Genomic DNA, 17,491 nt, shown 5'->3' on the forward strand with positions numbered 1-17,491 from the left:
CAGTGATTCAGGTTTATCTGGGTCATCTCCATCACCGTTGGCCTGCAGTCGCCTTCTTGTAGGCTGGGCATTTAGAGCCACCCGTCTGATGGTCGTTTCCTTCCGCTGGGGTGCAAAGCAAGCACTTCGGCCTCTGCCTGCAGTCTCTCGCAAGATGGCCCGTCTCTCCGCATTTCCAGCACATCCCGGATCTGCCTTTGCAAGCCCCTGCTAAATATCCAAAACCTAAACATTTGAAGCATTTCTCCGCTTGTTTATTTACTTGTGGGGCGGCTCTCATTAGGCATCTCGACCATCCAACTGTAACTTTACCTACCTCCAGTGCCTTGTCTGCAGCGGTTACCGGTAAACGAATCATCGCTGTCTGCGTTCTTCCGTATCCCTTCCTTAACCGGATCGTCATGTTAAGGAAGGGATACGGAGGAACGTAGACAGCGATGATTCGTTTACCGGTAACCGCTGCAGACAAGGCACTGGAGGTAGGTAAAGTTACAGTTGGATGGTCGAGATGCCTAATGAGAGCCGCCCCACAAGTAAATAAACAAGCGGAGAAATGCTTCAGAGAATATCCGTTGTTGTAACGAGAGCACATTGTAACTTGCAAATAAATAATAAAAATCAAATTCAACATCAATAATCCTTCGATGTACTATATTCTGTCTTGTGACAAAGAACATGTTTTTAAGGATTTTTTGTTTCTATATTTCTACATTTGTAATTGTTTTCATAAGGAACTTCTCAAAATTTCATCAGATCCAAATCAAAGATTTATGCAATAATTTTAAAGCCCCTCCCGAAACAAAATCCTGGCTACGGGCCTGAACGCAAGTGTATAGTAATTTATCATTTAATAACTTCACAATTCTAGGTAAGGATTTTGATTAGTTTATTGATTTTCCAATCTCGAATAAATTTTATTGATAACTTTACTTTTATAATACTGCCGATTTTGACGCAAATTGTGCTGCATTTATTTTATTACCCAATGAAATATTTTTAATGATAACACATTTCTCATGTTTATCAATGGAGTACGTATTAAATTTTGTATATTGAGGCTATTGATGCATCGACGGGTTGCTTGATTTAGAACTAACAACAAACATTATCAAACTTAACCAACAAGCCACCTGTAACGGAATGCTGTCACTTGAAACTCAAGTCCATAGCAAGTTATGTTAAAAAGCTTCATTAAAAACTGAGTACCTCAAATGAACACGACACTCAACCTACTCACTCATTCTCTATTCTCGCAAGCACAGGTTGAGTTCCCTCTTATCCGTTGAAATGCGAACATACAGTCCCGTACCGGCATCCACCGGCGATTGTAAACAGAGAGCCAAACTAACATAAACATTACGAACTCAAACTCTAACCTCTTCCAGCTCCAACACCCACTCGGAGCTTTTATGCTTCAAGTTCAACTAGACCGAGTTTGGCCGACCGGTTTTCTCTCGTAGGAACTTTTTTTATGCTGCAACTTCTCGCAGTTTTGTTACCGCTTCCTCTCGCATGCTCTTCGCGAATGTAGCCGGCTCAAACATCGCACGGCCAGTGCCTTCAGTTGCTCTTCATCTCTCTTCGGAGTTACGTCGGGTGTTGAAAGATATGTACGTGCTATACGGTGGGATCCGGTTGCCCTTTTCCGCGATCTACTTCGTGTGATCCCTTGAGTCTCCGGACGGTAATTATAGTGCCGTGCGCGTGTGATTATTACAAGTGTCTCAGTCGACGGATCGGATTCCAGATCAAGTGCTACATGAAAGTGTTTGCGAAGTTGGCGTTAATTACTGCGTTCTGAAGAAACTGGGCCAAGTGTGAGTTTCGTTTCGTGGTGGAAAGCATACATGAAGACACCGGTGTTTTTGTTTTTGACCGTGAATCGAGTTCAATAGCGTTAAATCGAAGCAGTACTCGTGCGGTACACAAAAGTGCTGGAAGCAACAGTGAAAAGTGGATAGGATAAAAGAAAATAAAAACGAGCGCAACTGGCAGAGGTGGGAAATTATCGGTTCATTTATCGTGATTATAACCGGGGCGCGCGATATATTGAGACGGCCACCGGTCGACCAACCGTCCGCCCGCCGCAAGTAGTCTTTATCGGAGAAGACAAAGTGCATTGCAGAAGAAGAAGAAGAAGAATCCAACGATAACCGTTGGCCAGTGTTTTCGTACGGCTAGTTTCGCGTTTCATGTGTTTGAACAACCGAACGAAGCTCAGTCGCGTTTATGTGTTCGCGATTAAATCGCAAGTTTCGCCCGCCGTGTGCCGGCGTTTGCCGTATGCCCTGTGGTTGGAGATTCCCAGGAAATCTATAGTCGATTAACGCCGGTTTTAACACTAACTTGCACCGGTCAGCAGGATCCCCACTTGGGTGTGCGTTCGCTGCGCTGATTTTGGGTTTCGATAATTATAATAAATAGGAGGGAGGTCGACTTCGCGGAAAACGCTGTCCCAGAGTAGGTTCTTGAATAAAAACAAACCAAGGATGATGATGGTTCGGTGTGCCTTCGTGATTGTTTCGTTTAATTCTGAGGAAGAAAGTGATTAGAGAATCAAAAAGTTGTGTAAACAGAGGTGCAGCAAAAAAGCTAGCAACCCTCAAGGTTTGTTTTAACAAGCGGAAAGAAAAAAAAAACAAAGGATTAAGGAGAGTTAAAAGTCGACGGTGGAGTGTGATTTTGCTTGTCTTCGACGGCATCGTGAAAAAAAAGGATACACATTGAAACGAGAGCGTGTCTTCTGGTGCTAGTGTGCATGTGTTCTGTTCGTGCTTTCTAACGGAATCGAGTGAACATAAAGAGGAAGTGAAAATCCGAGTGTTCTACCGGTCGGTCGTGGGAACAACAACGACGATGAGCAAACATTTTAATTTAAGGCCATCAAAAGGATAAAACGACGAAGCTCCGACTAAGGAACGAAATCAACCTGTCGGTCGCTTGAAGAACAATCACGACTCTTCAGATCCGTGAGTGCAGATAAAGAAAAAGTAAGTTGTTCGTTTTGGCTATTTTCTGAAAACATTCCACGCGTTTGAGTTACGGCGAATTAAATTCTTCGAATATGTTGTTCTGCTTCTGACAAGTGACGACAGCTTCGAGAAAGCTCTCGTTATCGCATAGTTTTTTGTTCTGATATTGAATCTTGTTTTCACTAGTCAAAATGTCCGTATGACGATATTTTTTGTGGAATAGGAGTGGTTTGACGTACTCTCGAGGCCTTTTATATGTGAGGAATAAACAAGCAAAACTTTGGAACCACATTACGTTGCAGAACTTGATCTTTTGAAAAACGATAAAAGATATCAAAACAAAACAAATTTTCATTGATTAATTGATTTGACAAAATGGCTCCCCTACCTGTGGGGCGGCCTTATGGCAGTTCGTCAGCCATAACCGCTGAAAAGAAAGATATTGGCATATTCTTCAACTATCTGGTCGTCTTATTGATCAGTTCTTTTTCGATTTTAGCCACGAAATTGTTCAAATTGATCCTTCCTCTCGCAGGTTGATGAGATTGACGGTATTGTAAACATCATCAAGCTACATTAGATTCAATAGAGTTATCTAAATATATGGACCTTCGCTCTTTTTAGTTTCTATTTGCACCAAGTTCTACTACTAGAGGTTAATTAGTTCTCATGTTAATAATCCACCGATCATTAGGACTACTCAGGATTTGCTTTATATAAGAATCCCGCTTCAAGATGTTGATTACAATACGCCTCGATAATGGTATATCGAGGAGGCCGGGAGGGCTGATGTGAGTCTTTTTTCTGTTCTATACCTTTCCTCTATTTCCCGCTCATAACCAACAATCAACCAGTAACAAATAGATAATTGAGAAAGGATGTGCTATGTGTGGTGGTTGGCTATTCAAGTAGTAGTAGAGTTTGAAGTACTAATGTATATCTTTCATGTGATGATCATCATCACCTCAGCTGTATCTTGTACCTGTCTAATATATTACATCTCTCATATATTGTCTTTTATTTCTTCTTTTCGAGTCCTATACTACCATTCTACACCCGCCGTCAGCTGGGTTAGCAAATATGGTTATAGTGAACGTCTTAACACTTACATATTCTCAAACGCGGTCTCAAGCAGGAACCTACATAAATGCCCTCGCGTACGCGAGTACGAATCGGTCACGTCCGGAAGTCTATCCTTGATCCTAGAAGCCTAGGTCCATGCCTTCCGCTGGACCAATTAAGAAAATACGCTCATACCTATTAGACAACACGTCTCGTGGCGACATGACCGGGAACCCTATCGATATAAGGGATCCCACTCTCTGCCAGAATTCTAACCGCACACCGAAAATTTGAAATCAGACTCACGGTTCGCGTGACCATTCAAGAACACACGCAAATATGTTACAAAATCACGTCAGCGTACAAACGTTAGAGCCCTTCGCGATTTTCCAAGCAACCTACGCCCACGAACTCGCAAATATGGTTACACCCCGGTGATACGATGAACGTCTCAGCACTCATAAACATACCAACGTGATCTCAAGCGTCAACCTACAAACTCCTGCGCTCGCGCCATCATGCATAGGAATCGTCCGGAAGTCTCTATCCTCGGTACCAAAAGTCTAGGTCCATGTTATTTAACAAAAAAAAATTGAAAAATTATGAAAAAATAACTCCCACATCCAATAGACAAAACGTCCATGGCGACATGACTGGGAACTCTAGTGATATGGGGTAACTCACTCACTGCCCGCGATCGCGCAAACTTGATAACACTCCGGTAATTATGTGAACGTTTCAGTACTTACGAAGTTACAAACGCGGTCTCAAACGCGAACCCGCAAACGCGCGCGATCATGAATCGGTCACGTCCGAAAATCTTTAGCCTTCATTCTAGCAACTTAGATTCATACATTCAGTTGGACCAATCAAAAAATAAAGCTCATATCCACTAGACCACACGTTCTACGGCGACATGACTGGGAACTCTAGTGATATGGATGAACCCAGATTCTTCTAGAATCTGAAGCGCACACGAAATATTAAGTGTCAGATTCACGGTCCGCGCGCGGTCATTCTAGAACACACGCGAATATGCGAAAGGCACACGGTTATAAAATAGAATTTATACACGCGAAGTTACATACACGTTAGCACACGCGATTGAGCACGTTAACGTACAAATGTTCGAGCCCTTCGCAATAAACACGCGATCGCGGGACCCTACGCCCGCATATTCCAATTTGCCAATATGTTTATTACCTTCACCAACAGGCCCCTTGGTCCCAATGGTGGTTGTTTAAACTAATTACATCTTAAAATTGCCAACATTTTTGCTTTTATCGCATTCCGCGTCCGGTTGAAGTCAAAGGCCGTCGCCACACTGTTAAAAATTCGTTGGAGTCCGGTAACAGTGCTCTGGCAACCATAGTTGGTTCTCATGAATGGAGCTCGTAGAAGAGAGTTAGTACGTAGAGCTCGAACGCGGGCTTGAAGATCCAGACGTCCGCGGATTGTAGGGCATTCGAGAAGAACAAAGCTCGAGAGCAGTCCCTCCGAATGCTGAGTGTATCGATGTGTATTAGCTAGCAAAGGTTTTCATAGCTCGGCAGATTAAATCTGTTTCGCCATGGGAGATGCCGAAGGGCGAAGCGTATGAACCTGCGTTTGACAGTCTCGATTCTGTCAATCCCGTTCTAGTAGTACGGAATCCAAACAGCAGAACAATACTCTAAAGTTGAGCAGACCAACGCGCAGTAAAGCGATTTAAGACAATATACGTCCCTGAAGTTTTTCGCTATTCGGAAGATAGCGTGATGCCTTATCCACGATGTATGAAGTATGTGGTTTGAATGTTAGTGCCGAATCCATGATGACTCGGAGATCTTTGATGTGAGAGTGTCTTGGAATGCTCGAGCCGAAGAAATGGTAGTTAAACTGAAACGGATGGCGTTTCCGCGTGAACGTAACGATGGAGCATTTGCTCGGGTTTAAAACCATTCTGTTTAGATCACACCACGTACTAGAGCTGTCCAGGTCCCTCTGAAGAAGCTCGGCATCGGTTTTATCCCGTATTTGTTGAAAAATTTTCATGTCGTCGGCTAAAGAAAGGCGGGGTCCTTATAATGGGATATTGACGTCATTAAAGTACACACCAAAAAATTATGAATTTTATCATTGACGTAATTGCACAAACATGACACAATTTAACAACCCGTAATTCTCGAAATGACGAAACTTTACCGTGTTCCGTTTAATTTTACATAAAACATATACTTTACATGCGCTATGTCATAAAATTACACTTACTGCCATTGAAAACAAACGCCATATGTTGAGTAAAATTACACGATTTACAAAAATCAACGTTATTTAAAATTAAAACCAAACGTAAAACTAAGTCATTTTTGATGCTCGTATAAGTCAGGGTCAGGAGATGTAAATTTACACGATTTTTTCTAGGTGTGTAGAGGAAGAATATTATTGGACCGAGATGGCTTCCTTGTGGTATGCCGGATGTAGCGAAGAATAGTGCAGATAGACAATCCTTAATGCTGATTTGGAGTTGCCTTCCATCGAGGTAGGATGGTTGATTTTATCGAAGACCGCATAGCTGAACCGTACAATGAATATCATATACAGAATCAAGGCCCGCTACAATTGGCCTAGAGCAGAGTTTTATTGTGCGCCATTGCCTGTCTCGTCTGCAAATTGTAGTATGTGGTTCTGACGGGGAGCCCTACCGAGAACCTAGCTCTACAGCTCCGGTAGGACAACTCTCGAAAAAAAAAAGAAATTGTTCAAATTGATCCTCCGCTTTAAATTCGTCGAGAAATGTTCAATTTGGCGCAGCTTGGGCACGTTGCAGGTTGGTGTTCTTGGGAACAGGTGGGATATTCACCCGTGATCATCGATACTATGTTGCTATGTTTTCATCTCCGCTAGCAAATTTGGTATGGACGGTCATCGATTTTTTTCGGTGAAAATTGAACAAGGTGCATTTTACCGGACTTTTCGACACCCTAATATCTTCAGGCATCTTCAGCGGCTTTATAAAACATAATATCTATTAAAATTTAACACTAAACACAAATTCAAACAACACCGCTTACATGTTAACAACGTCTACACAATGAACAATCAAAATTTTAACTGCTGCCTAGGCTTCTACACTCAATCTCCGTTGGTACTTTTCTCTTCGGACACCATAGAAAACTTTCTTTAATAAGCGCTTATTGTGTGGGCTGTGCTCAAAAGCTTATCTATCACATAAGTTAATCCATTTATTTATGCTCGGTTCAATGCCATTATCTGCCACAATATCCTATTTACCCAATCAAGAATGGATATCTACCAAAGACCCACTATCACCTATAATAAAGCTAACAAAACTAAATATACAGGATCAACAATCCAAGAAATAAACTGTGTTCACAAACCTGCCTGGATGCACTGAACACAATATGAACAGTAAAGTGACTATTTTGATCATATTATGGAGGGTGCCGCACTTTTTCATTAATTACGCAGTGTACAATCGAAGAAAGCCGTATAAATTGGCATCAGCATCTTTGTTTCGTTTTTAAGAACCAATATAGGAGCAAAATTAGCCCGCCAACGGTGAAATACGTCTATTTGAGCGAATCGAAAACTCCAGTCGAATGTCACTAATTGATAATCGATCACACTATCATTCGAACCAATGCGTTGAACGTGAATGACAGACTCGGTTCCAATCAACTGCTTCGAATGGGTAATAAGATAATAGAAACCAAAATAGGGTCATTACCTTATAATAGTTAGTGATGGAATTTAACGGTTCAATTCACACATTTTACACGATAAGATTATTTCTGACTCGTCCGTTAGGATCTCATCCTTCCGTCGCCCGGTTCAGTCCATTTGCTCGGGCCAACTTCTCGAAACGATACAGACTGAAGACCGGGCAGAGCCAGGGACGGAGATATCGAAAAGGATTCACTTTTTAATCCCTATGATGAATACATAATGAATAATTTATGGTATCTCTCTCATATCGTACGGCACTGTCTGGGTGCAAATGTAGACATCCTAACCAACGAACCGACGATTGGGTGTTAAATTCCAAGAGACACCGAGCGCAATATAGCCAGCTTTGACTTTCCGTTTAATGATTAATGAATTGATATGAGCAGTGACTTGAGCCGCACTAAAGTTAAAGTTGGTCCTTTGTGAATGGAGAGAGAGAGAGAAAGTCATCGTCCGGCACGGTAACGAGCGGCTTATATTATCTAGGGTATTGGGTCGCGTTAAAGGATTCTAGGATAATTTATGTAGGCGGATCGGTGGTCAGACGGAAAGTGGCCCTCGTGGAACGGGATAAACCTAATGTGAAATTGATGAACGGTTATGTTGTCTTATAAGTGAGCAGACGACTACATTAGTTCTAGGGTTATTAACATAATTAGCTTTATCAGTAAGCTAGTAAAAGCAATAGATTGCCTAGAGTAGAGGAACTCATAGCATTCTAAGGCAGAAGAAGGTGTTCAGTTTATATTTCAATATTTGCTCATAGTAATAGGGGAGGCTCTACCAGGTTTTAATTCCAACTACTGTCAAAATGTATGAACTGACAGCGTAGGGAGATACAGTTACAGTCTGACTCAGTTTTGGTTTAGACTATGTTCGGTTTGGCTCTTCATTCGCTGCAATCACATGAAACAATTCGTTCTAAAAGAGTATTAAAAGATTTTTATTTTTCTATTGACAGCGAAGTTATAATGAATATGTTATGTAGCCAATTATCATGGATGATTTGAATCTGTATTTGTCTTATTTACCTTATTGAAGAATTGGGACTAATGCACAGCCTTCTAATTTGGTGATAGCAAGAGTTAATTACAAGAAGACTTCAGAAGAAATAAAAAGATACACAATCAGCAGAACAGTCTTCAACAGTTGAAAAATTTCGACAACATTAAATTGATATCGCCTAAAGATCTAGAAGTAAAGTCAGCAGCCATCTTGTGCGACGGAGAAGAAAAATCCATTCGAACGGTTACCTAAATCGTACTCCCTATAGCCTATAGCTAGACGATAGAGCACGTTTTCCCCAAGCTTTCATCTAAGTCCACTGTGAATGAGATGTAGTCTAGTGTTGTAGCGTCCTACCTACTCGAAACAAGTTTTTTAGTTTCGTATAACCATTCGCGTTTAGCATTTACGCACAAGAACACAACTGCCTACTCGCTGAAGTCGTTTTTGATAATCGATAGAAATAGCATGAAACTGTCAAATGGTGTTCTTCCAGGATATATTGGTTCCGAGTATGTTTTCATAATTGGAGAAAAATGATGAAGTTTTACATTAACAATTGCACTTTCGTTACATTGCGAAGATAAAAAAAAGTTTTTTGCAGTTAACAAGTTTAGCTCCGTTCCTCCCGCGTTCAAAGGGTTGAGTTTTCTACCACGTTTCTCGTCATTTAGTACCAACAGAGGATAAATTTGCGTTACTAAAAGATGGGACGGTGCAGTTCATTGAAGTTTCTCCATTTATGAACAAGAAGTCCAAGATTCGATTTTTAAGAAGCCTAGGTTTGTTATGATAACTAAACAATAAATAAGCCGTCTTTGGTTGAACGGAATTGAAGGGTAATGTACACTACTTCCACGCAGATATTAGTGTCAGGTCATCGAATATTTCCCGGAAGCTATTCAACATAGTGCCAGTCTGTTTTATATTAGAACGAGATCCGATTAGAAACTGCAATCAGGACACCACCACCACGTTTTTTCCACTATCCGGATCGTGATCGTTACGGTAAACTATGTATCTCGAGCCGAATAACCAAAGTGAGTTAACTTGATCCATTATGGTCATCATCTGAAACTGAAACGATTTTTTTGTTCGTCCGTCAACTCGCGTCCGGGTGTATTCCTGCAAGTAACCTACTTATGGATATACGGCAAGAGGCTATGATGATATCGTCAGGGGAGAAGAATCTGAATGTCCTACTTCAGAAGATTACAAACATCCATTGTAAGTACAGGAAAATACTTTTTCTTGTGCTTTTATCTATACCTATTTCCAAACTTCTGTGCCTGGTTTAAACCGCTGTTATCTGATCGAAAGAATCGCAGCCATGGTCTTCAAGTATTGTTGCAAACAGATGAGCGTCGGCGATGAAATCGAGCAGATAACGTTCGTTTCTAAGCTGCAATTGTAGATTAGATTCAGGACTTCAGAGGAGAGCTACGCAACTGAAGCACACGAAATGTGCTTGAACTAGAATAAATACACGATTCGTTTAAAATGTCACTAAGAACTGTCTATAATGGCATAATAGGGGAGATAGCAGAGCGCAGATGACAAATCGATTGACTTGTATGAAGCTTACCTGGATTCGATTCCCAACTCCGCGCATAGGGTTAGAGATTTTTCTAAAAGGAATTTCTCTGACCCGAAAAAGAGGCGAATCACCTTAGGTTAAAACCTCTATAATTGTAACAAAAAATATAATGGAATAATTTGAAAACAAAGTATAACAGTTCTTTAAAAAAGTATGTTCGTTCGAATATGTTATTCTAAATAAAAATTAAAAAGTCGCTTTGAATTATTAGGTATTTATTATCATGGTTTTCTACCTGTGTTTGTCATTTAAATGCACACTGAATTACTGTTATTCCCCCGTTTGGAGCTTGTGGTTTCTAAGTTATTGATAACATTATTATCTTGCTACTGACAAACCCAACCTAAAGATCTTGTGGAATTCAGAATTGCTCGGTGTTAAGTCAGACCGGACTAAGTGACAATATATTGATTTCGAGAAAAACGAGTTTAAAGTTTCAATCTCAGCATCCTCTACGTTATAATTGGAAATTAATTTTTGTCCTAATTCTTGTTTATTGTTACATATTTTAAATCTGGCAAGAGCCTAATGTAGCTAAAGAAATTCTTTATCCAGTGTCCGGTCTGACTTAACACCGACCAATTGATCTACCTAATCCCACCTCGCAAGAAGCGTCAAAACGGACTTCACTTCCTGCATCCTTCAGAATTTCGAATTTTTGTATTGAATTTCTAATCTAATTTCTTATCCATTCGTAATAAACATGATTGCTTCTCTATCTAGTAGTTGGGATAGTAATAAATGACGCGCGCATATACGCATACGACGCATATATAACTAAATAATTTAGAATTAAACATCAAACTCACAGTCTTCGCGAACATTCAAGAACCCACACAAATATGCAATCGGCCAAACGATTATGCAATCGAATTTCGACACGCAAAGTCATTTACAGGCTAGCACACGTGACATACAAACGTCCACACGATCAAGTACGTTAACCCTTTCATGCCCAACTTTTTTCTAGTGCAGATAGGGTTTCACAACTATTTTTGATTCAAAATGGTGGGTTCAAGAAACACGAAATACCATTTTTTTATAAAGATAGCTGCTTGCCTCGCGGTGCTGCAAGATGCTCAATTTTTACCTCCCAATCTTCCATGCAGTTCTCCTAGAATATTTACAATAGGCCTAATATGTCCTAAAATGTAGTCGAAGGCAGCCTAAATTTATAAGTTTGATCAGTTTTTAATAATAATGCGAAATAATGCCGATATATGAAAATTTCATTTTTCGTCGTCTACGTAAACTGTCTCTGGCAGCACTGCTCTATCGGAACTCAAGCAGACTAATTGCAATAACGTCAGTTCTAGAGCTGATACTTGAAACTTTTAGTGCTCAAATGAAAGATCATAGTCATAATTATTAGTCTTACTTGTTTTTGTGAGCAAATCCTAAATCTAAAATTATAGCTGTTTAAAAATGTTGTTGTTTATAAACAACACGCTTGTGAAATAGTTACCAAAATCATCAAATATCATTCACGTATTCACGTGAATTGGTTCGTATAATAATTACGACTGACATCATCATAAAATATCAATTTTTTATTATAGAACTGGTTCATGCTTCTTAGTATAATAGCCAAGACAACATGTGCATGAAAGCGTTAACATACAAACGCTTGAGCTCTTCGCGATCATCTGCGCATGCCTATACTAGCGAGTTTGCTAGCATGAAAACGCTCCGATGATTAAATGAACGTTCTAACACCAATAAATTTATAAACGCGGTCTCAAACGCGAATATAAAAACGCCTCATTTTTCGTGATCATGAATCTATTACGTCAGGAATGACGCTTATAGACACTGGAAAATTCGTTTCTGGGAGCTCTAGGAATATGAGAGAACTCACTCTCTTCTAGCATCTGAACCGTTCACTCAACATTAAACATCACATTCACGGTCCGCATGCAAATTCTAGAACCCACGTAAATGTTCAAATGATCGGTGGCACGGTTAAACAATCGAATATACACACTCGAAGCTACACATGCCCTAGCACACACTACAGACATGTCCACACAATCGAGCATATTAACATACAAGCGCTCGAACTCTTCACGATTATACAAAAAGGTGAACATGCTATCACCATCATCCACGCATCAATGACTAAAATTATCATGTCCATTCAACGAACGATTAAACGCAATGGATTAACCATCGTCTTTTCTCTGCCTTCTTCTTCTTCGTCACTAATTACATACTAAACAAAACAATAAAGACAACGCCCCTTCTTCTTTCGATGCTACCGAAACGAGTAACGCAAGTAGCAATTTTCGTTTTCCTATGACAATATGATTATTCAATTTCATTTTCATTTACAATCAAGCATTTTTGTATTTTCTTTTTAAGTTAAATGAGTTGAAATTATGTAACAAACACGCAAACACGAGAAATATGCACACCTTCAGTGCTTCAGTCCTCTAATATCATCGTTACCTCGCAAATCCATAGATGCGAACAACGAAAAGTAAATATCGTTACTAGTGTATTTTTGTTTCCCCTGCACTATATTCAATATCGAAGGTACTAATGCCATTCTCAACGAGCGTGTGGATGAAATAATGAAATTAAGTTTACACGCTTTATCGTAAGCCGTTGTTTCATTTTCGTTTTCACAAAGTTCTGGTGGTTTAAAAATGAGCGTCACTCTCTCGTCATTTTCTCCTCATTTTGATAAATGAAAAAGACATTTTCCGACTCTGCCACGTACACCTACATTTAAGATTTCGCAACCACAAAAACACCCCGGTGATTAAGTGGACCTTTCAGCACTTATTATAAAATTTAAAAAAAACGCGATCTCATGCGCAGACATATAAATGCTCGCGCCCATGCGATCAGGAAGTCGCCACGCCCCCACATATGCGCTGTAGGCAGTGTTTTAGTGGGACACAGTTTTCGTCTCATCTATAATTGTAGTGAGTGATTTGGACTGGGAGTCCTACCGAGAATCAAGCTCTACAGATCCAATTGAACCACCCTCAAAAACGAGTGGACGAGTAAACCTCTTTTCTCCAATGACCATATTTGTCCGTGTGCTTGCATACCTTTTTGGTACGTTTGACTATACATCATCGAAACTACTTTGAATTTGGGTTTCAAAATCTTGTGGAATATTTTGAGATGGTTTGTCTACACTAAAAAAATGTTCACAAAATCTTTAATAAAGTGCCATGAAATTGGGAACAATCACGTTTTTACGTTGCGAAAACAGGACCATGAACAAAAATAATATGTTTATGTTCAATTTTTATTTAGTGCCCGCAGAATGTTACTAGTGTAAAAATTAATCACGATTTCACGAAGCTCGGAATGTTGTTCATGTAACCATTCAATCCCCTGTGAACTACACTTTCAACAAAAATGGCATGACAAATCCACGTGAAATGCTTCGTGTATGTATACTTGCGAATAGTGCTATTGACGGATGTCTTACATCCGACCTCACAACTCGTGATATTTGTACTGTCATGGCCAATGAAGATCACATTCTGATGATTTTCGTCTTTAGGTTACTGATAGATCGTGCAACTAGCCACACAAGACTATGGCCTCAGGTTACTTGGGATGTAACCATGTTCATATGTAGTTCTCCTTTTTAAACTTTTACTGTAAAAATCCCTCCTCGCGGAGAATGCCTGTCTGGCTGTGTGGAGCAACAACTTGAAGAATACGTAGTTTGTTAACCTGACGATTCCTTGTTTGAGGGCCAAGTTGGTGATGGTGTCTATTATCATGAAATAAGATTAGACCAAACTCATTCGCTTGGTAGATACTGTACCGTATGCCAACTAGAATTCTTTGGGATTCAAAGTGACGTACAATCGGCACTTCAACAGAGAATTTGCGGTAAAAGAATTTATTTTTGCTCTGACTGTCACGCTGCCATTAACACATTTAGTTCGGCAGATTCGAAATTAGTAATGGCATGTGGAACTTAAATCGAAGGACTTAGCATTTCAAATGCTATCTACCTTTTATGCGTACCAGTTTATTTCCGAGAATTACTGGAAAAGAATTAATCGATAAATTGACTAGAACGGGCGCTGCGACTGATACAAAATTCGTTCTTGTCCAATATTGGTGTAGTTTGGAAAGTATTATCCAAACAAAAATCTATTCTTCCGGATGTGAGTCTGAAAATGACAAATAAATTGTTGCATTTTTCCAAGAACAATTGCAGTATTATTTTCAGGGCCCTGACTAGACATTGCAAACTCAATTATCACATGGTCACTATTTAGTGTGCTGAGTATTATTTGGGTGATCTTTGTAAATCCGATTACGGAGTCTCATATAATTTAATATGTAACTGCACTTGCGGATTTTTGGTTTTCCATACATAGGTACAGGGTGTTTTAACTAAATAATATGCTATTATTCCTAACCCAGTTTGGTAAAGAGCTATATACTGCAAATAAATGCATAATGGTCCCATATGAATTGTTGTCGAAAATAAGTTATCTGTTGGATTGTATTCTGTATCACCACTGAATCACAATGCACAAATAAGATTACCAGGTTTGTTTAGAAAATATCAAAAAAATACCAAACCATGTTTGTCCCATCCATAAAGGTCAATGAAAATGTAAATCTTGAACAGCGTTTTTCTCGGCTTGCTGTTTTTTAATATGGGACTCTTATGCTTTTATGGGCAGTATAGTAGGGTGTTAAAAATTAAAATCAATGATTCTACATTTGCAAATTTTTCATTCAAGTTTACTGCTTCGCCATCTCTATTCTATCTTGAATGACGGTAGTCATACAGTAAGACTTATCTTGGACATTGTCAGTGTTATTGAAATATATTGTATTTGTACTATATTTTAGATATTATACATAAGAACAGACATCACTTGATGCGTATGAGGTATTCTAATCTCTAATACAATGTATTTTCATTTGATAACGCGCTGATGCTGAAGAAACCAAAGTTGACCCGAGTTTGCAAGAATTATGGTAGATAGTACTGAAAATGGCAGTGAAAACCAACCCAAGTATAGCATCAATCCGTGCTGAAACAGCATGTCCAACTCAACACTCAGCAATAATCAGCAGACGCTGCATATCATTCCCGTCCCTCGTGGGTATCCTTTCACTCTACTATCTAAAAACAGCCATTCTACCTTACCCCAGCATGCTTGTGCGTACAATCACCTGAATCTTTACCCGGTCCGTTTCGCAGCAAACAAAATCACAAAATGGGAAAATCGCTGCTCGAAAATCAGAGACGACCGAGATGGTGCAACCTTCCCTGCCATCGCGTCTCATGCTTTGGCTGGCTGTATGTTATTCGATGCTCTCGGGAAGCCAATACTCTTACAGGTTAACGAGCGTTTGCCTTGCGGGTTCATAAACCATGAAAATTGCTACCGTTGTCATTCAAAAAGGGGAGAAAATTTGATGTTCCAGATTACGCTAATTTTATAGCTTCCACCAGTGTTCGGCAGTGCCCATGTTATTTGTTCCGAAAGACCTTTTGAACTGCTCTGCAGTGAGACAGAATGCTATGCCATGCTCTCATAAGGGAGTTGAACAGTGCCCGGGATGATCGAACTCCGGACGCGTTTGAGAAGAAACTATTGAACCTCAATTAGATTGTTAGTCTGACTTTGCGAATTTTCTAGCACCACCGCACAGCATCCCACGCAAACACAAGCTTCCATTCCAGCAGCACGCCATACCATGCCAAGCTAAGGATAATTCGGAACGAAAAGTTACCCGTTTTCGAGCATAATCACTGAATTTTGCTTTCGTTTCAAGATGGTTCAAGTTTTCCGCTGATGCTGGTAGCAGCCAGCAGGAGTCAGTTTTCCTTCATTACGGAGGATACCTGAGACATTGCTTTTTCCACCCACTTCCCATGTTCTGGTGAATTCATCAATTGCGGTAAATGTATTCTTTCTATCTAATTTGTTGCTTGAAGCAGCGTGGGTACACCCTTAACACAAAAAAAAACTTTCAAAGAGAATTCATTATTTCCTCCGGAAAAGTTTTCTGAAGATCCTCCCGCATAATAGTTAAAGTTCCACCGCTCATACCACATTCGAGTCGAATCTTTTGAATTTCTACTGCAGTCACCACTGTAAGTTTATCGAGCAAAATATGCGGGATTCGCGGTAGTTTTTGTGTTGAAAAGTTACAAAACTCTCAAAATAGCTTATCTGCGCAGATTTTTACTTTTCTCCGCCAAAGAATGCACTTTTTGAGAATAAGATCTACCGGAAAGGCACCTGGCGCAGTTAGTTCGCTGGATTGCTGTTCCGTAGTTGTTTTACTTGTGTTTGTTACACGTTCCAGCCATCCGAACCGGCCGTCAGCCAGTGCCAGTGCGGTGAGAGATAAACAAAACGCGCAAAAAACCTGCACTACAAATTAGAAATCCCATGAATGATGATTCCCGATCGCGTTCGAGGTTTATTGAAATATTTGCTTCGACAGCAGATGTGAGAGAGTAGTAGATACTGGTGTTTTTTTTTCGCATTTGAGATTCCCTATCAGTTGACGTGCGATTGGCCCGTGGATGTGTGTAGTACGCAATTGCTACACACTAGAATTATTGCGCTCATCAATCTCTGTCCGAGTCAGTATTAGGCAAGCTGGGCGCAAGTATGATGTTATTGAAATTACACAGATATGTAGCCGGCATTATGAGTGATATTATTGTTATTATTTCTGTTACCATTAGCAACATGCGTTATAACATTTGCATGTCCGTGAGCTCGCGGAATTGATAAGCGTGAGCCGCGCTCGGTGTCCGAGCTTTGATAAGGCCGACTCCGCCAGACGTACGAGCGCTTCGTGGCTTGTTGGTGCGAAGTGATGCGAATTGAATCAGCTGCTAATTTCGGGCATACGAAATTGTTGATTTGATGTTAACATTACTCGAGTCCTTACTCAAGTAACAAAATCAATTTTAGTTTTCCACAATCGTTCCTGAAAAGTGAACATAAAACCAATTATTCTAATAAAACTGCTATAAAACACTCTTAAGACCAAATATGGCGTGATTTGCAATAGTATGCATTGTTCCGGCACAAATATTTTATAGCGTTTTCGTTTTTTCTTGGTGCTACACCGGTGTAGTGCAAAGAAAGAGATAGACTGATTACAC

At 40.0% G+C, this 17,491-nt stretch overlaps 1 protein-coding gene across 1 annotated transcript in view; it reads left to right on the top strand.

Annotated features, from left to right (window-relative positions):
• Window positions 1-1,581: 1,581 nt before the first annotated feature.
• LOC131680735 (netrin receptor unc-5-like) overlaps window positions 1,582-17,491 on the top strand; it is a 1,096,742-nt gene continuing 1,080,832 nt past the window's right edge. The window contains exon 1 of the mRNA XM_058961442.1: window positions 1,582-2,990. The gene's annotated coding sequence lies outside the window, so the exon portion shown is untranslated. The remainder of the gene's footprint in view (window positions 2,991-17,491) is intronic.

Source organism: Topomyia yanbarensis, chromosome 2 (genome assembly GCF_030247195.1).
Source record: "Topomyia yanbarensis strain Yona2022 chromosome 2, ASM3024719v1, whole genome shotgun sequence".
Classification (NCBI taxonomy): domain Eukaryota; kingdom Metazoa; phylum Arthropoda; class Insecta; order Diptera; family Culicidae; genus Topomyia; species Topomyia yanbarensis.